We start from the raw sequence: 23,771 nt of genomic DNA on the forward strand, positions 1-23,771 counted from the left end.
GCCTGTGTACAGAACAGAATACAGTCTCTGGTGACCTGTGTACAGTACAGAGTCCAGTCTCTGGTGGCCTGTGTACAGTACAGAGTCCAGTCTCTTTTGGCCTGTGTACAGTACAGAGTCCAGTCTCTGGTGGTCAGTGTACAGTACAGAATACAGTCTCTTGTGGACAGTGTACATTGTAGCGTATAGTCTCTTGTAGCCAGTGTACTGTACAGAGCCCAGATTCTGTTGGCCATTGTAATGACAGCTTCTGCATTGTACATTCACATACCTCCCGCTTTTCGTGGGAACATCCCAATTTTTTGGGACAGTCCGGTCTGGCACTGGCAGTGTTTTGTGGCAGGAGGGGCAGTTGGGACTCCCTCCAGCCTGCTGGGAATAGACGCTGTGCGCTTGCGTACAGAGTCTATTCAGAAAGACAGAGGGACTGGTAGCATGAAAATGGGGGGTGTGACCTGTGGGTGCGGCATCCCCATGAGACCACGCCCCTTTTACACAGGCCACTTCCCCTTTTTGGGCACGCCGCAAGAGTGTTCCGTTTCCCTTGGAGGAAACGTTGGGAGGTATACTTTCACTTTGAGCTGTGACAATTTTTAGCCCACACCCCAATTTTTAACTCTCCACCCCACCCCCAGTCCCTATCTGCTCCTCCCTCCAGTCTCTGTCTTCACAGCTCCCTCTCTCCATATCCAGCAAGTTTGAAACATTTCCGTGTCCCTGCAAAAATTGCTTTCACTTTCTGTTCTGACATCTTTTAGCACACAAAGGAGTAATTTGGTCTGTCGAGTGACCTCTAGTGGTCCGTGTCAGATCTGCACCTCATAGAGCTGAGGAACACTTTTATATATAGAAGGTAACTGCTGAGCGGCCCGCATCGCAACCCCGCTCCCAGCCGCACCGTACGTGTGAGTAAATGTGCAGAGCAGGGGTGTTATTTTCATTAGGGAGGCCAATCGGAATCCCGGGGTTGAGCATTTTCCAATTCCGATTCCCAGGATTTAAAAAATGCCCTGGGATTGGCATCCTTCGTTGCAAGTACAATTTGCCTGAACACAAAGCGTGCCTCGATACAATACCCCAATGTACCCTCCCAAAAAAAGCCACTACTTGCACTTTACACCCAACTCCGAATGATGTCCTGTATGGTTAAGGACCCGGACTTTCTAATAGACTAAACCATAGTCACCCACCCTCCTGGAATGGCCACGAGACTGCTGAGAGAGGTCTCAGCCAATGAATGGCTTCCCTTTTTTTTTTAAGTCCTGTTCTCCCACCGCTGGCGAAGCGCCGCTGCAGCGTCTTCTGACCGGTTCCCTGCGCCGCCCCCCATGCTCCCGCAGCCGCACCTTGAGAGCAGTGGACCGAAGCACCGCCTCCCGGCCCGGTTCCTGATCGCAAAAAAAATGGTACATTCGGTACACATGAAACGGTACATTCGGTACCGTGAAAAAACGGTACTGTACCGGCTAAATCGGTACAGTTGGAGGGTATGTTCTAAATGATCAGCTATGTTTACTTTAATACTTAAATATTTTTATTGTTTGCAAATTTATCCTCCAAAATCGGATATTGTATACCGATACTCAAATCTTTATCTCAGCATACTTGGAGTACTAAGACATCCAGTGGTCATATTATAATGTTTATAATATACCCCCCCCCCTCCACCCCCTTCCTTAAGTGTGTGCAGTTGATATCAGTGTGGAACACATTGTCATCGTTCAGATCTGCGTCAGTCATTGTCAGGAAACAGGATATTCTCAATAAGTCAACATGTCGGAACACTCCGTATTGTCGGCAACCTTAGTATAAGTTACATTGTGGCGTGTTGCTACTATATAACGTCTTCAGTAAGGACGGCACCGAAAGATGGGTCAGCGGGCAGAATATTATTCTCCTGTCAGATACAGATGAATGGAACTTTTGTTAAAAACAAAAAGTTGACAACACAAATAGAGTATGTGTACAAGGCTAATATTATAGGCTAGGAAGAATCAGCTATTGTTTAGTACAGTATATTATATAAACACAGGACCACGTGCAGGTTTGGGCAGCTCATTGTGTTGTTTTCATAACGATATTGGATAACTTAAGAAGTTTGAGGTAGAAAGTGACCTGGCTCGCCGGACGTGCAACTGAGCTGCCGGGAGCAGGGATGGCATAGGCCTTTAGATGCCGGGTGGCATGCAGAGGTGGGGTGGCCTGCAGTGTCTTGCATATGCTAATAGAAAACTGTCCATTTGTCCCTTTTGGCAAATTCTAGATGGGATGATTGTCTGATGGGCCGGTTCTTCACGTAGAGAGGCCCGAACTGGCCAAGCACTCTGCTGGGCTGCCTGGCTCCCTGTTATAGGGGCTGACCTAGTAGCCCCAGTAACCGAGCTCTGTGAGCCACCCACCCAAATAGAGACATGTGGATCAGGCCCCCATGACTTGCGTCACGCCCCGTTAGCCTTTACCACACCCTCTTTTTGTGTACACAACAATGCCGCAGCTGCTCGGCAGCATCAGTCAGTCCCTGGTATCCTACTCTGGAGTAAAAAGTCCATGGCAGGTGAGGCAGTGCCTCACCCGGCTACCTTTTCTGCACATCTCTTATCAAAACTCAGTGAATCTCCAGCAGTATATACTGCTGCACATGTGTACAATGCCGGCACGTACCCCTGAGCTCATACTGTACATTGGGGCAGATGTATTAAGCCTGGAGAAGAGATAAAGTGGAGATAAAGTGGAAGGAGATAACGCACCAGCCAATCAGCTGTGTTTGAAATATGACAGTTGGAAGTTGATCTGGAACAACATGTCATATCCTTACCAGCGGCTTGACAGGTAGGAAGAAGGGACCAATCCTACGATGTCCCCTATGAGCCCTGACAGTTTTCCATTGTGTACTGTCATTTTTAGCATTATACCCACACACAGTGAACCCACATCCAGGTACGTGAAGGTATGCATCCAGCTACAGACTTACTTATGGGACCCACTCTGATTGGGTTAAAAAAGTTCAGGTAGAAATTTCCTGAGGATGTCTGTATTGCCAGAAGAAACGCGTCAGCGCATTTCTCGTTTTGGGACATACCACTGGATATCTGTTGGAGGAACTTCACTTTTGCAGTTTGGCTCTAGGATCTCTTGAATGCTTTATTTCACACTTATGCATCTTATTTATACATTTTTATGCAATATCCAAATATTGTGAATTTCCAACTCTCATTTGAGGTACAACTACATCCGACTCCCCCCTCCTCATAGTAACAAAAGACAAATCTCTGAGGAGGAACTAGGATACTTGAAACAGAATCAGAAACGGTGCTTTAACCAACTGGCACATTTTTACACCAAAACCACACAGAATTTTTTAAATAAAAATAAAAAAGTATTTTAAAAGTTATATTTAAATACTTAAAAATAATAACCATAGGGGAAGGGGCGTCACTTACCATGATGACTCCTATAGAAGCCGTGAAAGAAAAAACGGGGCATGGCCTCATGTGAGGAGGCGTGGCCGTGCGGCCCAGACCCCCATTTTCAGCACTCTGGGGGTTCCGGGAGATACATGCTGCCCCGGGAGAGTGCTGTGGTACATGACATCTATTCAGGGGTCACTCGCTGCTTTGCGGTGCAGAGCAGCAGTGATCAAAGGTTCCTCCAAACCCTCCACCACTATCACCAACACCACCCGCTGGACACTGCAGCCCTCAGGTGAGATAACGGAACAGGGTCCTAAAAGCAGGACATTTGGGATATATAGGAAGATATGGTATATGTCAGGTAATGTATATATGATTGAATTGTGGGTCTGATCTAAGTGGGGCGCAAGTCCAAATACAGACATGAACCATGATAAAGCCTCCATAGGTTGCTGGCTGTCACTGTCCGTGTCAACTATGGATGCCAATACCAGGGCATTTTTTTTAAATCCAGGGATTCGTGATTGAAAAATGCTCAATCCCGGGATTCTCAGGATTCCAGGATTGGCTTCCTTAATTAGAAAAAAAGCCCCAGCCAACACCGGCCACCCCACAATACATACCCTATGGCTTTGACCTGAGAGTTCATGGTCGTCAGTGAAACGGACCATTCTTGGGTGTAGATCATGGGTCCTCAAACTGCGGCCCTCCAGATGTTGTGAAACTACAAATCCCAGCATGCCTTGCCACAGTTTTAACACTCCCTTATAGCAAAACTGTGGCAAGGCATGCTGGTATTTGTAGTTTCACAACATCTGGAGGGCTGCAGTTGGAGGACCCATGGTGTAGATGATACCAGGTTCAGACAGCTGCAGAGTAAACGGGAGCCTGTTCATCCGTCCACCAATAGCGCATTATTACATTATATTATCATCTTTGACTGCTGTTAAATTGCTTTAATAAAACATTTCTTACTGCCTATATGTACGGCGGAACATCAGAAACCAACGGTCATAAGTAGATAGACAGCCATTAGGTCGACACCATTAGTTCGACAACTCAATAGGTCGACATGATTTTAGGTCGACATACCATTAGGTCGACATGTCATTAGGTTGACATACCATTAGGTCGACATGTCATTAGGTCGACATGTCATTAGGTCGAAATGTCATTAGGTCGACACTGCCATTAGGTCGACAGTGTCTAGGTCGACAGTCAAAAGGTCTACATGGGTTTTTCACTGTTTTTTTGAGCCGAAATGTCGACACAGTCGACATGGACACAGTTAGAAGTGAACCGCAGCCCCTCGCATCGCTCGCTTTGCTCGCAATGCTTCGGGCACGGTGCCTCGCTGCGCTCGGCACACTATTTTATTCTCCCACCACGCCCTAGTGGATAGTAGGGCATGAAATACCGGCTGTCGGCACATGTCGGCTCAAAAAACAGTGAAAAAAACCATGTCGACCGTTTGACTGTCGACCTAATGGCAGTGTCGACCTAATGACATGTCGACCTAATGACATGTCAACCTAATGGTATGTCGACCTAAAAGCATGTCGACCTATTGAGTTGTCGAACTAATGGTGTCGACCTAATGGCTGTCTATCTACTTATTGTCTACAAATAGTCCGGATACCCAGTGGGTCGGCAATGGTTACCAGCCCACAAATGCAGTTTCCTATGTCCAAATGATGTGTGGCTGTCGGGATTCAGCTGTAGACACCTATAAGAGGTGTCCATCCACGGCTTCAGTGCAAGCTCCGACTGCTTCTGTGCATGCACACAGTATACCAATCAATGGTTTTTGATGCAATGGGTTGAACATAAACCTGATAGATTTGTACAACGCTAATATTTCCGGATAGGTGCATGACCTGTAGTGATCTTGTGCAGCCGGTGGGGTAACAATCACACTGCAGCCCAAGTGGTGGCTAGGGGGAGCCGGTGATGTGGGGGCTGTATGGTCTCTGCAGATTCCAATGGCTCTGGCCATCCATATGGAATCCGCTGAAAAGGTCTCTCCAAAAATGTCTGCCGCCTTGGAGGAGACAGATGCTAGAGGTCCTACTGGACAGATGGTAGAGGTCCTACTGGGTAGCGTATATCACTGCCCAGAGGTTATGGTTCAGGGTATCAATATATATATGTTGCCCCTGGCAACGGGCATGTATCCCACTGGAACAAGCAAAAAAAACACTGGTAATTGTGACAAGGATGACAAACACGGGGACTCGGATGATTTTGGTGTTTATTTTGATCAGCAGGTTACCGCATAGCAGGTTACATCCATCAGCAGTCAGTATTACAGGCAGTGGCATACAGGCACTCTCAGCATAGCAGACTCTTCATAGGCTCCAATGATCCCTACCATAAAACACCCCCGGCCTATCACTTGGGCAGCAATTCCACCATCAAGAGCAAGGCAACTCTGCCCTGGAAACACTTATAGTATATCAGGAAATCCCAGGGGCTGCTGATTACACACCTGGGATTCTGGTACTGCTCCCAAAACATGGTCTGGATCCTCCACTTTACTTTCATGTGGGGAATGCTGCCACACAGTGAATAAGAATCCCCTGGCTACAAGCATGTAACCCCTGGCAATAAGCATGTAACTCCTGACAATCAACATTAAACCACTGGCAACAGGCATAGCAGTTTTAGCAAATGCAGACAGGGGGTGATATGCAGGCATGAGGTGGTATGTAGGCAGGGGGTGGTATGCAGGCAGGGGGTGGTATGCAGGATGGGGTGGTATGCAGGCAGGGGGTGGTTTGAAGGCAGAGGGTGATATGCAGGCAGGAGGTGGTATGCAGGCAGGGGGTGGTATGCAGGCAGGGGGTTGTATGAAGGCAGGGGGCGGTATGCAGAAAGGGGTGGTATGCAGGCAGGGGGTGGTATGCAGGCAGGGGGTGGTATGCAGGCAGGGGGCGGTATGCAGGCAGGAGGTGGTATGCAGGCAGGGGGTTGTATGAAGGCAGGGGGCGGTATGCAGGCCGGGGGCGGTATGCAGGCAGGGGGCGGTATGCAGGCAGGAGGTGGTATGCAGGCAGGGGGCGGTATGCAGGCAGGGGGTGGTATGCAGGCCGGGGGTGGTATGCAGGCAGGGGGCGGTATGCAGAAAGGGGTGGTATGCAGGCAGGGGGTGGTATGCAGGCAGGGGGTGGTATGCAGGCAGGGGGCGGTATGCAGGCAGGAGGTGGTATGCAGGCAGGGGGTGGTGTGCAGGCAGGGGGTTGTATGAAGGCAGGGGGCGGTATGCAGGCCGGGGGTGGTATGCAGGCAGGGGGCGGTATGCAGGCAGGAGGTGGTATGCAGGCAGGGGGCGGTATGCAGGCAGGGGGTGGTATGCAGGCAGAGGGTGGTATGCAGGCCGGGGGTGGTATGCAGGCAGGGGGCGGTATGCAGGCCGGGGGTGGTATGCAGGCAGGGGGCGGTATGCAGGCAGGAGGTGGTATGCAGGCAGGGGGCGGTATGCAGGCAGGGGGCGGTATGCAGGCAGGAGGTGGTATGCAGGCAGGGGGCGGTGTGCAGGCAGGGGGCGGTATGCAGGCAGGGGGTGGTATGCAAGCAGGGGGTTGTATGAAGGCAGGGGGCGGTATGCAGGCCGGGGGTGGTATGCAGGCAGGGGGCGGTATGCAGGCCGGGGGTGGTATGCAGGCAGGGGGCGGTATGCAGGCAGGAGGTGGTATGCAGGCAGGAGGTGGTATGCAGACAGGGGGTGGTGTGCAGGCAGGGGGTGGTATGCAGGCAGGGGGCGGTATGCAGGCAGGGGGTGGTATGCAGGCAGGAGGTTGTATGAAGGCAGGGGGCGGTATGCAGGCCGGGGGTGGTATGCAGGCAGGGGGCGGTATGCAGGCAGGGGGCGGTATGCAGGCAGGGGGTGGTATGCAGGCAGGAGGTGGTATTCAGACAGGGTGCTTTGCAGGCAGGTGGTGGTATGCAGGCAGGGGGTGGTATGCAGGCAGGTGGTGGTATGCAGGCAGGAGGTGGTATGCAGGTAGGGAGTGGTATGCAGGCTGAGGGCGGTATGCAGGCAGGGGGCAGTATGAAGTCAGGTGGTGGTATACAGACAGGGTGTATGCAGGTAGGGGTGGTATATAGGCCAGGTGGTATGCAGGCAGGAGGTGGTATGCAGATGGGGTGGTAGGCAGACAGGGGGTGGCATGCAGGCAGTGGGTAGTGTGCAGACAGGGGGTGGTATGCAGGCAAGAGGTGGTATTTTGATGGGGTGTGCTGCCACACAGTGAATAAGAAACCCCTGGCTACAAGCATGTAATACCTGGCAGTGAGCATGTAACTCCTGACAATCAACATTAAACCACTGGCAACAGGCATAGCAGTTTTAGCAAATGCAGGCATGAGGTGGTATGCAGGCAGGGGGTGGTATGCAGGCAGGGGGTTGTATGAAGGCAGGGGGCGGTATGCAGAAAGGGGTGGTATGCAGGCAGGGGGTGGTATGCAGGCAGGGGGTGGTATGCAGGCAGGGGGCGGTATGCAGGCAGGAGGTGGTATGCAGGCAGGGGGTGGTGTGCAGGCAGGGGGTGGTGTGCAGGCAGGGGGTTGTATGAAGGCAGGGGGCGGTATGCAGGCCGGGGGTGGTATGCAGGCAGGGGGCGGTATGCAGGCAGGAGGTGGTATGCAGGCAGGGGGCGGTATGCAGGCAGGGGGTGGTATGCAGGCAGGGGGTGGTATGCAGGCCGGGGGTGGTATGCAGGCAGGGGGCGGTATGCAGAAAGGGGTGGTATGCAGGCAGGGGGTGGTATGCAGGCAGGGGGTGGTATGCAGGCAGGGGGCGGTATGCAGGCAGGAGGTGGTATGCAGGCAGGGGGTGGTGTGCAGGCAGGGGGTGGTATGCAGGCAGGGGGTTGTATGAAGGCAGGGGGCGGTATGCAGGCCGGGGGTGGTATGCAGGCAGGGGGCGGTATGCAGGCAGGAGGTGGTATGCAGGCAGGGGGCGGTATGCAGGCAGGGGGTGGTATGCAGGCAGAGGGTGGTATGCAGGCCGGGGGTGGTATGCAGGCAGGGGGCGGTATGCAGGCCGGGGGTGGTATGCAGGCAGGGGGCGGTATGCAGGCAGGAGGTGGTATGCAGGCAGGGGGCGGTATGCAGGCAGGGGGCGGTATGCAGGCAGGAGGTGGTATGCAGGCAGGGGGCGGTGTGCAGGCAGGGGGCGGTATGCAGGCAGGGGGTGGTATGCAAGCAGGGGGTTGTATGAAGGCAGGGGGCGGTATGCAGGCCGGGGGTGGTATGCAGGCAGGGGGCGTTATGCAGGCCGGGGGCGGTATGCAGGCAGGGGGCGGTATGCAGGCAGGAGGTGGTATGCAGGCAGGGGGTGGTGTGCAGGCAGGGGGTGGTATGCAGGCAGGGGGCGGTATGCAGGCAGGGGGTGGTATGCAGGCAGGAGGTTGTATGAAGGCAGGGGGCGGTATGCAGGCCGGGGGTGGTATGCAGGCAGGGGGCGGTATGCAGGCAGGGGGCGGTATGCAGGCAGGGGGTGGTATGCAGGCAGGAGGTGGTATTCAGACAGGGTGCTTTGCAGGCAGGTGGTGGTATGTAGGCAGGGGGTGGTATGCAGGCAGGTGGTGGTATGCAGGCAGGTGGTGGTATGCAGGCAGGGAGTGGTATGCAGGCTGAGGGCGGTATGCAGGCAGGGGGCAGTATGAAGTCAGGTGGTGGTATACAGACAGGGTGTATGCAGGTAGGGGTGGTATATAGGCCAGGTGGTATGCAGGCAGGAGGTGGTATGCAGATGGGGTGGTAGGCAGACAGGGGGTGGCATGCAGGCAGTGGGTAGTGTGCAGACAGGGGGTGGTATGCAGGCAAGAGGTGGTATTTAGATGGGGTGTGCTGCCACACAGTGAATAAGAAACCCCTGGCTACAAGCATGTAATACCTGGCAGTGAGCATGTAACTCCTGACAATCAACATTAAACCACTGGCAACAGGCATAGCAGTTTTAGCAAATGCAGGCATGAGGTGGTATGCAGGCAGGGGGTGGTATGCAGACAGGAGGTGGTTTGAAGGCAGAGGGTGGTATGCAGGCAGGAAGTGGTATGCAGGCAGGGGGTTGTATGAAGGCAGGGGGCGGTATGCAGAAAGGGGTGGTATGCAGGCAGGGGGTGGTATGCAGGCAGGAAGTGGTATGCAGGCAGGGGGTTGTATGAAGGCAAGGAGCGGTATGCAGGCAGGGGGTGGTATGCAGGCAAGGGGTGGTATGCAGGCAGGAGGTGGTATTCAGATGGGGTGCTTTGCAGGCAGGGGGTGGTATGCAGGCAGGGGGTTGTATGAAGGCAGGGGGCGGTATGCAGAAAGGGGTGGTATGTAGGCAGGGGGCGGTATGCAGGCAGGGGGTGGTATGCAGGCAGGAGGTGGTATTCAGACAGGGTGCTTTGCAGGCAGGAGGTGGTATGCAGGTAGGGAGTGGTATGCAGGCAGAGGGCGGTATGCAGGCAGGGGCAGTATGAAGTCAGGTGGTGGTATACAGACAGGGTGTATGCAGGTAGGGGTGGTATATAGGCCAGGTGGTATACAGGCAGGAGGTGGTATGCAGATGGGGTGGTAGGCAGACAGGGGGTGGCATGCAGGCAGTGGGTAGTGTGCAGACAGGGGGTGGTATGCAGGCAAGAGGTGGTATTTAGATGGGGTGGTATGCGGGCAGGGGTGGTACACTGGCAGGAGGTAGTACACAGGCAGGGGGTGGTGTGCAGGCAGGAGGTGATATGCAGGCAGGGGGTGGTATGCAGGCATGGGGTGGTATGCAAGCAGGGGGTGGTGTGCAGGCAGGAGGTGGAGTACAGGCAAGGGGTGGTGCAGACAGGGGGTGGTACACAGGCAGGGGGTGGTGTGCAGGCAGGGGGTGGTGTGCAGGCAGGAGGGGGTATGCAGGCAGGAGGGGGTATGCAGGAAGGGGGGGTATGCAGGCAGGGGGTGGTGTGCAGGCAGGGGGTGGTAGGCAGGCAGGGGATGGTGTGCAGGCAGGGGATGGTGTGCAGTCAGGAGGTGGTAGGCAGGCAGGGGGTGGTAGGCAGACAGGGGGTGGTGTGCAGGCAGGAGGTGGTGTGCAGGCAGGGGGTGGTGTGCAGACAGGAGGTGGTGTGCAGGCAGGGGGTGGTAGGCAGGCAGGGGGTAGTGTGCAGGCAGGGGGTGGTGGGCAGGCAGGGGATGTTGTGTAGGCAGGAGGTGGTAAGCAAGCAGGGGGTGGTATGTAGCCAGGGGGGTGATATGCAGTCAGTATTTGGGAGCTCGGGTTCTCGGAAGCGTTTGCATACCTCCCAACATGACCCTCTCCAGGAGGGACAGGATGCTCTGTTTCTGGACTTTCCTCTTAATTAATGACTGCCATCACCTGTTTTAAACAGGTTAATGAACAAGAAAGGCATTTCACCACAGGTGATACTAATCATAAATTAAGAGGAAAGTCCAGAAACAGAGCATTGTGTCCCTCCTGGAGAGGGTCATGTTGGGAGTCATGCGTTTGCGTGAGTTCGGGCACGCTCGGGTGTTCGGACGCTTGGGTATTCAATTGCGTTCAAGCGCATTCGAATGCTCGGGTATTTGAGCAATTGGTTGTGTTCAAAAGGGAAATTTCCAGGCATACCACAGAAGGGGTTCAGACCATGGTTGCCTACCTGACCCTCTACATGAGGGAGAAAATGCTCTGCTCCTGGACTGGTGATGGCAATCCTACATTACCAGGGAAGTCCAGGAGCAGAGCATTTTCTCCCTCATGGAGAGGGTCAGGTAGGCAACCCTGTGAAAAGTAAAGAGAGATAAACTACCAACCAATCAGGTCCTAAATCATTTTTCAAGCCTTGGGGAGTGATGAAGTGGAGAGAGATAAAGGGTTGCCGGCAAATCTTTCTAAAGGTGCCCACACACTGGAAACATCAGAAGATTTTGACAAAGATTTAATTTTAGATTTCAGAATATTTTTCACTCTCCAGAGATGAGTACATCTGCTCCTAGATTAGGTTTCCCAGGGTGCACAGGGAAGGGAAGGAAGCTGTAGAGACTTGTGTCAGTATAATACAATGTATCACCCTGAAAGTGAAAGGGCTGCTATATAAAGTGTATCTGTGTCTCCTAAAATGACCTGGATAATATCAGCTGAGTTATCCTGCTCTAGAGCATGCTGGGATATGTAGTTCCACCGCAGCTGGCCAGCCTCTGACAGACACATAAACCCACCCAGCAGGTAGAGCAGGTACACAGCATTCCTCCTGTCTCTGTGCTGCATTCCTGGCTGAACACCTCTGCAGGGCAGCATTACTGCAGCCAGCCAGGTATTTCTCTCTCTGGCAGCCTGGGGGTAACATAGGGGAAGGGCAGAGGGCTGAGGGTGCAGTAGGATTTATTAGTCACACACACAGGACTCCTACTGGTGGAGAGTTTATGCTCCTATACCCGCCCATTCCCTGTGCAGAGCAGGGGAGTGAGAGCTTCCACCCCTCAGTGCTCCAGCAATAGCAAATTAAGCAATTAGCCAGCTCCCAGCATCTGCATGGTCTTATTCCCAAACTGAGGAGGGGAACGGAGCCTGGGACATCACAGGACTGCAGTAAGTTCCCTCTCATTGCACACGTCTGTCTGTCTGTCTGTCTGTCCATGTAGAACTCCAGTGTGATACTGCTGTGGGTTGTAAACTCTGTGTTCTAGAATGGTGATAGTGGGGCCAGATGCACTAAGTTTTGAAAAGTCGAGAGAGAGAAAGTACCAGCCAGCCAGCTAGCACCTAACTGCCACTTTGCAAACATTCTGTGATGTGCCATTTAGAAGCTGATTTCTTCTACTTTATCTCTCTCCACTTTATCACTTTTCAAGGCTTCCTACATCTTGCCCAGTAAGAGGAATGGGCTTCAGACTTTGCATTGGTGTCTTGTTAATTATATGTTTTTATCTTGAAAATAGTTTTTCATTTTGCATTTGATTCTTACATTTGACCCTCAGTGAGATATTGTAAAATGCAATGGAACATGCTGGTGATTTATTATTATTCGGAGACCCCCCTCCCGAAACTGTTCACCCATATATTGCATTGCTCACAAACTGGACAGGCTCCGGGTCCCCACTTGGGAATGTTCCCTGTATAGAAGGGATTGGGGTATAGCCGGTTCTGTGTGTTCCCCTGTGTGGAAGGGATTGGGGGATAGCCGGTACTGTGTTCCCCTGTGTGGAAGGGATTGGGGGGGATAGCCGGTTCTGTGTGGAAGGGATTGGGGGGGATAGCCGGTTCTGTGTGGAAGGGATTGGGGGGGATAGCCGGTTCCGTGTGGAAGGGATTGGGGGGGGATAGCCGGTTCCGTGTGGAAGGGATTGGGGGGGGATAGCCGGTTCCGTGTGGAAGGGATTGGGGGGGGATAGCCGGTTCCGTGTGGAAGGGATTGGGGGGGGGGGATAGCCGGTTCCGTGTGGAAGGGATTGGGGGGGGGGGATAGCCGGTTCCGTGTGGAAGGGATTGGGGGGGGGGATAGCCGGTTCCGTGTGGAAGGGATTGGGGGGGGGGATAGCCGGTTCCGTGTGGAAGGGATTGGGGGGGGGGGATAGCCGGTTCCGTGTGGAAGGGATTGGGGGGGAGGATAGCCGGTTCCGTGTGGAAGGGATTGGGGGGGGGAGGATAGCCGGTTCCGTGTGGAAGGGATTGGGGGGGGGGGGATAGCCGGTTCCGTGTGGAAGGGATTGGGGGGGGGGGGGATAGCCGGTTCCGTGTGGAAGGGATTGGGGGGGGGGGGATAGCCGGTTCCGTGTGGAAGGGATTGGGGGGGGGATAGCCGGTTCCGTGTGGAAGGGATTGGGGGGGGGGGGATAGCCGGTTCCGTGTGGAAGGGATTGGGGGGGGGGGGATAGCCGGTTCCGTGTGGAAGGGATTGGGGGGGGGGATAGCCGGTTCCGTGTGGAAGGGATTGGGGGGGGGGGGATAGCCGGTTCCGTGTGGAAGGGATTGGGGGGGGGGGGGATAGCCGGTTCCGTGTGGAAGGGATTGGGGGGGGGGGGATAGCCGGTTCCGTGTGGAAGGGATTGGGGGGGGGGATAGCCGGTTCCGTGTGGAAGGGATTGGGGGGGGGGGATAGCCGGTTCCGTGTGGAAGGGATTGGGGGGGGGGGATAGCCGGTTCCGTGTGGAAGGGATTGGGGGGGGGGGGGGATAGCCGGTTCCGTGTGGAAGGGATTGGGGGGGGGGGGATAGCCGGTTCCGTGTGGAAGGGATTGGGGGGGGGGGATAGCCGGTTCCGTGTGGAAGGGATTGGGGGGGATAGCCGGTTCCGTGTGGAAGGGATTGGGGGGGGATAGCCGGTTCCGTGTGGAAGGGATTGGGGGGGGATAGCCGGTTCCGTGTAATCAGTAGGGGATCGGGTGATAGCCATGGGTGTGGGTTGTTAGGTCTACACCAACTAGGTTGACAGGTCATTAGGTCGACGGTCAAAAGGTCTTTTTTACCCGAATATCGACATGTGCACCGCATCCCCTCACTTCGCTCGCTATGCTTCAGGCACACTATTTATTCTCCCACCACACCCTAGTGGATGGTAGGGCATGAAATATCACCTGTCAGCAACATGTCGGTTAAAAAAAAAAAAAAAAAAAAAAAAAACAGTGAAAATCCCCTTGTCGACCTAATGCTTACGTTGACCTAATGCCGGTATCCCATAGCCAGACCGGTCGCAGTGGTTTCCTCCGGCCACCTGTGCCGCTGTGGATCTCACTATCTGTGTCCCTGCTCACACAGCGAGACAGATGGATAATGGATCGTTAGGTCGATATAAGCAAACGGTTTGTTGGAACAGGTCGACATGAGGTTTTTTTTGTTTATGTCGACATGGACACTGTATAAGTGTACCCGGTCCCCTGAGCTCACTGCACTTGGCACGCTATTACGTTCTCTCTCTATGCCCAATGTGATGGTAAAGTATCAACACGTCGGTTTTATTTAAAAAAAAAAAAATTGTAATGAAGAACTCATAACGACCTTTTGCTTGTGTCGACCTTTTCCATGTTGGCCTTTTAACCATGTCTCCCTAATGCATGTCGACCTTATTCATGTGTCAGCCTTCTGCCTGTTGACGTAGACACTGCAGACATATTGACCACATACCAGGGAGATGTTCATCCCCCTCCTGACCGACACCTGCTGCACTAGTGCAAAGGTAATTGGAGCAGCGTTGCTGGAATGTTCTGTACCCCGGAATGCCGGACCAGCACCCTACAGCGACTTTTGTTCTGGTGATGGCTGCAGGTGTCTGGTCTGGCGTCTGTGATGGCTGCAGGTGGCCGGTCTGCTCTGGCGTCCGTGATGGCTGCAGGTGGCCGGTCTGCTCTGGCGTCCGTGATGGCTGCAGGTGGCCGGTCTGCTCTGGCGTCTGTGATGGCTGCAGGTGGCCGGTCTGCTCTGGCGTCCGTGATGGCTGCAGGTGGCCGGTCTGCTCTGGCGTCTGTGATGGCTGCAGGTGGTCGGTCTGCTCTGCGTCTGTGATGGCTGCAGGTGGCCGGTCTGCTCTGGCGTCTGTGATGGCTGCAGGTGGCCGGTCTGCTCTGGCGTCCGTGATGGCTGCAGCTGTCTGGTCTGGCGTCCGTGATGGCTGCAGGTGGCCGGTCTGCTCTGGCGCCCCTGATGGCTGCTGGTCTGGTCTGGCATTCCTGGGGTGCATGCGGGAGACTTGCCCACCTACCTGGGGTGCCGGGAGGGGGATCCGATTTTCTGCTTAAGTCAGTGTGTTCTTGTGTACGAATGCTACCTGGGTGCTGCAGTTCCCTTGTGGCGCCACAGTATATAGATAAATGATTATAATAATCCTGTGCTCCAATATTCACATTACTGTTATTGCAGTAATGACACAGATCTTGCATTTCATATTAGATGTATTCTCAGTGAGAAAAAAATGGAATATAGCAGCGCTTTAAACTTGATTAGAATATTTGTAAAAAATACAATGATATAAATAAAGGATTGGACTGATTGTACAATTTAAAAGCAATACATTTTATTAATAAAGTGACCAATGGTGCTGGTACGATAAAAAATGGGGGAAAGGGGAAATGATAAAATCACAATGCAGGACTGTCCATTCCTATTATGCCGGAGACCATATATTGTGCAAGTGCAAAAATAATTGGATGGGGGTTACCGTCCACCTGTAGACACACCGGGGTGTAGCTTGTGCTCCCTGGGACTCGAGGCCCGAGTTGGTAGTAGGGCCGAGTCACCGTTCAGAGTAGGGGGAGACTCCCGGAAGTGGCACTCCCAGGGGTGGTTCTGGGGTCCTTGGTAATGTATAGTGTCCACGGTTAGGTAGGTCCAACAGGGTCCAAAGGCTGGTCTGGAACAGTCCAAAGATGAAAGATAAAAGTGGGGCGACACCTGACGCGTTTCGCCGGCTCAGCGGCTTTATCAAAGGCTGGTCTGTTCCAGACCAGCCTTTGCACTTGCACAATATATGGTCTCCGGCATAATAGGAATGGACAGTCCTGCATTGTGATTTTATCATTTCCCCTTTCCCCCATTTTTTATCGTACCAGCACCATTGGTCACTTTATTAATAAAATGTATTGCTTTTAAATTGTACAATCAGTCCAATCCTTTATTTATATCATTGTATTTTTTACAAATATTCTAATCAAGTTTAAAGCGCTGCTATATTCCATTTTTTTTCTCATTGTCCAGTTCGGGCCTAACTAACCCGACTAATCAGCAGCTGCTAAGTGATACAACTCAGGTCATAGCGCCACCATACTACACACCCCCACTCTGTGGAGGAACTCTTTCTTTCTAGATGTATTCTCAGTCTATGCTGGGCACACTATAGAGGTGTGCAGGATCTGAATGTTCTATTCATGAATTGTTTATGCAATACGGGCTTACTGTAGTCTGTACACCGCTCTGGTATCTGTTCCCTGAATATTTGATATTGGGAATGTAAAGAGAAGTCTGTCACATTTGCCCAGGGTTGCCAACTTTTTTGTAATCTCCTCTCCAGGAGAAGCCCGGGGAGGAAGACTATCTGGTTATTTAACCCCTTCCCGACATTTGACGTACATGTACGTCATGACTTCTAACTGTCACTGCGTCTAGAGACGCAGTGACAGTTAGGTGATGTCTGCTGTCCCTGACAGCAGACATCCCCCCTCGCCGCCCAGGGGGGGCAGGGGTGCCCCCCCCGGTCGGCGATCGCTGTGATTGGCTGTTCAAATCTGAACAGCCATTCACAGCGTTTCCTGTGTTACCGGCGGCTAAGCCGCTCGGTAACACAGGGATCGGTGGTGATCGGTGCTGTCAAGTACAGCACCGATCACCACCGATGTGCAGCTCACCCGGCAGCAGCTCCCCCGGCTCCCCCGGAGCGTCTGGAGCGCACGCAGCGCTGCCCTCCTCCCCCCTCCCCCCCGCAGCAGCATCAAGCTGCAGAAAAAGTAAAAAACGAAATATATGCACTGAAAAATATATTTTTATATACATACACACACACACACACACACACACACACACACACACACACACACACACACACACACACACGTATATGTGTGTGTATATACCGCACCGATTACCACCGATCGCCAGCCCCCCTCCCTCCCACCCACCCGGCTGCCGCAGCGCCAGCACCCCTCCCACCCCCCCGCCAGCCGCAGCGCCAGCCCCCCTCCCAAAGCTGGTGACTAAAATGGGGTCACTTGTGGGGGGGTTCCACTGTATTGGTGCTTCGGGGGTCTTGCTAATGCGACATAGCACCCACCATTCATTCCACCACCAAAAATCACTCCTTCCCTTCTGAGTCCTGCCATGCACCCAACTGGTATTTTTTGGTCACACGTGAGGCATTGCCGTACTCAGGAGAAATTGGGGCACAGATTTTGGGGTGCTTTGTGTCCTTCATTCCTTGTGAAAATAAAAAATTTTGAGCCAGAACTGCATTTTTCTGTAAAAAATTACATTTTTTTACACAAAAATGCAGATCTGGCTCAAAATTTTTCATTTTCACAAGGAATGAAGGAGACAAAGCACCCCAAAATCTGTGCCCCAATTTCTCCCGAGTACGGCAATGCCTCATGTGTGACCAAAAAATACCAGTTGGGTGCATGGCAGGACTCAGAAGGGAAGGAGTGATTTTTGGATTTTGCAGCACAGATTCTGGTTGAATGACCCCCGAAACACCCATACAGTGGAACCCCCCCACAAGTGACCCCATTTTGCAAACTACACCCTTCAGGGAATTCATCAAGGGGTATAGTGTACATTTCAAACCCCCCGGGGTTTCACCAATTTTGATACAACTGAGCTGTGAAAATGAAAAATTAATTTTTTTCATTTTCACTGCCCAGTTGTACCACAATTGGTGAAACCCCTGGGGGTTTGAAATGTACACTATACCCCTAGATGAATTCCCTGAAGGGTGTAGTTTGCAAAATGGGGTCACTTGTGGGGGGGTACCTAACTTTTAGCATCTTATGGTGCCTAGAAACCTACATTGTGCCTAAAAAATAATCTCATAAAAAGGAGGCTCCAAAATCAAGTAGGTGCTCCTTCTATTATGAAGCCTGTGGTTTGGTCACCGTGCACACTAGGGCCACATATAGGATATTTATGAAAACCAAAGAATTGGGGGAATCAATTTTTAGTCACATTTCTCTAGTAAAATCTACTGTGTTCCTTAGAAAAATGTATTAAAATTGCAAATCTGCAAAAAAAATGAAATTTTGAAATTTCACCTACACTTTCTTTTAATTCCTGTGAAACACCTAAAGGGTTAACAAACTTCCATGCTGTTTTGAATACTGTGAGGGGTGCAGTTTTTGAAATGGCATCATTTATGGGGTGTCTCACATACAAGTCACTCAAAGTCACATCATAACTGACCTGGTCCCTAAAAAAATCAGAGTTTGAAATTTCTTGAAAATTTGAGAATTTGCTATTCATATTTGAAGCCTCCTAGTGTCCAAAAAATGAAAAGGAGGTTGAAATAATGATTGCAACATAAAGTAGACATATGGTCTTTGTTAGTTATTAACTATTTTGAGTGGTATGTTTATTTGTCTCACAAGCAGAAAATGTGACATTTTGCAAATTGCAAAATTTTCCATTTTTTCACGACATTTTGGTATTTTTCACAAAAAAACACAGACTGTATCGACCAAAAATTTACCACTAACTTGAAGTACAATGTGTCACGAGAAAACAAATCAAAATCACTGGGATAAGTAAAAGCAAAAAAAAGTTATCCCCACTTAAGTGAAACATGTCAGATTTGAAAAAAATGGCTCTGTCAGGAACGCAAAAACTGGCTCTGTCAGGAAGGGGTTAAACGGCAAGGTGAGGGGGAGGGAGGAAGCCTCGATCAGGGGGAGAGCGGGGGTCCACCAGAAACCGGAAGGGTTGCCCACCTTAACGGGGGGGCTGGGAGGGGTGACCCGATTTTCGGGACCCTCCCGGCCATTCCGGGAGGGTAGGCAACCCTGCATTTGCCCTTGCCTCTGATGCCTGTCCATGCATGAAGCAAGCCCTGAGGGTATTCTTGGATGCACCGATGTGACCATTTGTATGCAGCCCCTCCCCCACCATTGCACACTTCCTGCTGCTGCTCGCGATATACACTCGATTTGCCCACCACGCCGTAGTGGATGGTAGGGTATGAAATACCGCCTGTCGGCACAATTTGGCTAAAAAACCATGAAAAACTGATGTCATCCTATTGATCTTCCCATTGAAGTGGTTGGGCGTCCAATCAGTTGACTTTGCACACATTTCTTTGTACGATAAGAACGTTACCCCCACAGGCCACTTAACAGAGCAACAATTGGATTGCTCCATTTTGCCCCCTCCCCTAGTGGTCCACATGGGGGGGGGAAACAATTGAATCATTCCCCCTATGTCTGTAAATCCAGTTGTCGTTCCTCTTATTTAACTACTTTTCTAATATATAAAATTGAAAACTATTACTGTCCTGACATTGTTATTAAATCTGATTTAATAATCTGTTTCTTTATTGGTTGTGAACAATCAGGTTTGAAAAATGGATTCATGGAGTTTCACGCTAAGGCACAGAGCTCTATATTGTGGACCCCAATCTCCTTTTTTTCTTACAGATTGGGCCTTATTCTGGTGTATACGCTCGGACGCGTGCACGCACCCTTGCAAATGACCCAAACCCCACCTTGCGAATGGTCAGCCGGCACCACCCATTCACGAATTAGTTTGCAATGCTTTCGAATGGGTGTTTTACACTAACATCCATTCGCATGCCAGTGGGAACCTCCCCCATTTTTTCGATGGTCGCAGACCATTGAATGATGGTGAAGGTGCCCACATATGTAATGAAGAAATGCAGGGAATTTGGCGGGCAGCTCACATCTGGTTATGTCAGCTCTCCGCCCCCCTGCACGTGCGTCACAGAAACATTAGCATGTGTACACCCAGCGTTTTCGTGGGAACGCCCATGAAACGCAAGGCGTACACATATGCTAATGCCCCAATCCAGCACTCCACGCCTTCCACCCCCTGCTTGCCAGCCTGGGTGCGTGCACTTGGCGACCAGACTTCTCGCCAAGTTCGCACGCACCCACCGTATACACATGCGCAGAATGCTGCTGCGCATACGCAAAACATCGGTCCCTGTGTGAATTCGCACCCACGTGAATGAACCAGAATAAGGCCCTTGAACGGCCAATATATCGATAGACCATCGCCCAATGTGTACCAGCGATATGTGTATCGTTCACAAACATGTCGACTGTACAAAACAGCCGATGCCAGATCTATCTAAAAGATAATTTAGCGCGTCAATGTGACTAATTAAAATACCAATAGTGTGGATATGGGCTGCTGCTTCTTTTCCCAAGGTGGGATGGGACCCGGATTCACCCCTAGACCGCACAAGGGGATTTGGGGAACTTTCTGGTATGCAGCCAGGTGAGATATGGGGAATATGGAACATGTTTTCCATAGGACAGCTGTATCAGGAGGGAGTCTTACTGAGTTCTACATTCCCAATACATAGTTTTCAGATACTTCCAGTTGAGGCACGCCGGCTCAGCTCAGTTCCACAATGCCCATCCGTGCCTACAGGACTCACTAAGCTTATGTTATCCCTCTGCCCCAGACATTTAATATTTAGCATTTTCACAAATTAATTTGGCAAAGGGTTAAGAGTTGGAGCTGATCTATGCTCTAGAACTGGGGTGGGCAATTATTTTGGCTGGGGGACCACGTAACACTTCCAGTAAATATTCGAGAGCCGCACTCAGGATAAGGGGGTGTGGCCACTTAAATGGGGGGTGTCCTTGAGTGTAGTGTACCACACCATATACCCCTTATACACAATAGTAGACCCCCTCATACTTGCCCCTTACAAATTATGCTACATGGAATAAGCCAAAATCACATTATGCCACACCCAATAAACTAAAATTCACATGGATTGGTCCAAAGTTCACATTCTGCATTATGCCACCCGGATTAAGCCCAAATTCACATTATGCCACACAGACTAAGTCAAAAGTCACATGGTATAATCCAGTAATAAAAAAAAAAAAAAGCAGTGCTGAAAACAAACAGCATCCAGTATCCTACTGTTATCGATCATATTTACAGCTCCTCTCGTTCTCCCCTGGGCACAGATGCCTGTCCCCCCCCCCCCCCCCCCCCCCCGACACCTTTCATGGGGGTTCCCATGGTAATGACCCAGTGATGCTGGGGGTGCATGTGGCTAAATTTGGGCTGCAAATGGGTGGGATGGCAGATGTGAACGGCGGGCAGGCTGAAAATGACACGCAGTGTGTCAACCAGAATCGGCATCCTGACCGTCTGTGGTTACCGCCAACGACGTCATGAAAGCAAAATTTGAAAACAAATTTTAAATTTTTTTTTTTTTTAACCTCAAAGGGGGAAAATTTACTAAAGGAAATTTGTAAAAAAAAATAGGTGTATTTGTATCCAGAAATACACTTATTTTTGACATTTACTATCCCTAAAATATGGCAATTCGTAGTCGTATTGATGTGCTATCAATACGAATACGATTTGCCGTATTTTCGGGATAGAAAATGTCAAAAATAAGTGTGTTTCTGGATACAAATACACCTATTTTTTACAAATTTCCTTTAGTAAATTTCCCCCAAAGTGTATAAGACTGTATATAGGGCTATCTGGTTATAATCCTCTCTTTATAGGCTTCTGAGCAAATACGTGCCGTAAAAATAAATCCGTATCTCAGTTCTTGGAGATGTTGTGGTAAATTTTTATTTTTTAACCTGGCAAATTCTGAACCCAGAACACAAAGCTGACTATACTGTACTGTGGCACTGGCATCCATTGTTCTCCTGTGGTGAATTTTTATTGGCCGCAGCGAGCAATTACCAGCATGTCATGTTTACATTTGTAGAACAGCGTGTACAGGATTAGCGCACTCAAGTCTTTTACCTTCTATGTAACATTTTACAAACAGCTGATGGTAACTTAAAGGGACAGGCACAGCACCATCATGGCCGCCCTCAAAGCCGCGCACACTTGTGATAATGGGGTTCTAATGGGCCTCTTTGTGTGACCCCCATATTACACAGTAGCACTACACGGCACATTCTCCACTGGGCTGTTACTAGGAATTTTGGAGCCCGGGACTGATTTCAAGTCTGCCTCCCCCCCCCCCCCCCCTTCCACTTCCCACTGAGCTGTCAGTGCGCTCCCTCCCCCTACTGCACCCCTGAGCTGTCAGTGTGGTCCCATCTCCTCCCGGGAGCTGTCAGTTCACTCCCATCTCTTCCCCCCCCCCCCCCCCCCCCCCCTTAATTTATCACCAGGCTCGGTCCTCACTCAGCAGGTCCCGAAACACATGCTTTTTTAATGCAGGATGCCGGCGGCCAATTAAAAAGCAGCACTGGCTGGTGAGCCAATCGGAGCTCGTGTACCGGCAGCCGCTCTGATTGGCTAATGGTACACAAGCTCTGATTGGCTCTAGAGTCGGTGCAGCATTTGAATTGGCCGCCGGGTCCTCCTTTGAAGAGGCCTGTGCAGCATACAGCGGAGGGTTGCTGTGAGCAACCTGAGCTGCCCGGACCTTCCAGAGGCCAGGGCCCGGGACAGTACCCACAGCACCCCCCTGTCGGCGGCCCTGATTTTCCATGCTCGGCAGGGCGGGTCCCTCGTTATCTCAAGCCGGTAACTATTCTGTTCCACAACTCATTAGGAGATTATGTGATGGACGTGGAGGATTTATGTGTCACACGCAAGGAGCAGATTGTGGCAGGTAGAAGCCTAAAGACTGTAGGGGAGATAGCTAAGTTTGGAGAGAGAGATAAAGTATAAACCATCCCCATCTAACTGTCATGTAACAGACTGCGATTGAAAATGGATGAGCTGATTGGGCATATGGACATTAACTCGACAAGGCTTAGGTTGACACATGGCTAATGTCGACAGGATTGGAAGGTTCATGTCAATCCAATGTGCAGCAGGCTGCCCCCTGGAGGTGACTCGTATCATACTTTCAAATATCAAGTACAGTACGATCTCCAAGACCACATATTGTTACAGGGGATCTGGTCAATTGGTTGACAGAAATTCGGTCAACCACTATTGGCTGACGGGCATCATGTCGGCACATAGAAAATTTCAACAGGCTTAAGGTTGACATTTACGACCGGTCGACACAAGCAAAATATCGTCATGAAAAGGCTCAATACAGAAAAAGGTCCAGGTGAGTTTATGATTTTATTTTTTTTAAACAGACCTGTTCTTACTTCACGATCCAAGTGGATAATAACAGTGCCTGAAGCATAGCGAGCCAACGCTGTACACTTATACGGTATCCATGTCGGCAGATTTCGTTCGATACCTCCCCCCCAAAAAAGTTAAAACATGTGTCGACCTTTTCTTAGGCGTCGAGGGAGAATGTGTCAACCTAATACTTGTGTCGACCTGTTGACCTTTTATTGTGGTGAATTTTGAGCGTTTATTGATTTATGTGGTCTGCTCTGAAATCCGCTCGCCGTCTGACGACAGAACAACGTCAAGATGACAATTGTTAGGATTACAGGGATTTTCAGCCGTTAAATGATTGGATCCGATACGATTTGCCGGCGGTCGGGATCCCGGCAGTCGGAATCCCGACACTGGAATCCCGACCGCCGAAATCCCGACAAGGGGGGGACATGGATCGCCCCCCCCCTTGCGGGCTCGCTGCGCTCGCCACGCAGCGGGCCCGGTGCCTCGCTACGCTCGGCACGCTATTTTATTCTCCCTCTATGGGTGTCGTGGACACCCACGGAGGGAGAAAGTTTCGGGATTTCGGCGGTCGGGATTCCAATGTCGGGATTCCGACCGCCGGGATCCCGACCGCCGGCAAATTAACTGCATCCCAAATGATTTGCCGTAAAC

General features: G+C 51.3%; 1 protein-coding gene across 14 annotated transcripts in view; it reads left to right on the plus strand.

Annotated features, from left to right (window-relative positions):
- Positions 1 to 11,624: 11,624 nt before the first annotated feature.
- The window catches only part of SYTL2 (synaptotagmin like 2), a 102,773-nt gene continuing 90,626 nt past the window's right edge, over positions 11,625 to 23,771 (plus strand). For 2 of the 14 annotated variants that reach the window (XM_083170289.1, XM_083170288.1), the window contains exon 1: positions 11,734 to 11,973. The gene's annotated coding sequence lies outside the window, so the exon portion shown is untranslated. Of the gene's footprint in view, positions 11,699 to 11,733; positions 11,974 to 23,771 lie in introns of those variants that run through there. The other 12 variants (XM_083170293.1, XM_083170294.1, XM_083170285.1 and 9 more) reach the window with 11 other exon arrangements.

The sequence above is a fragment of the Crinia signifera genome, chromosome 2, assembly GCF_055691185.1.
Source record: "Crinia signifera chromosome 2, ASM5569118v1, whole genome shotgun sequence".
NCBI classification, from domain to species: domain Eukaryota; kingdom Metazoa; phylum Chordata; class Amphibia; order Anura; family Myobatrachidae; genus Crinia; species Crinia signifera.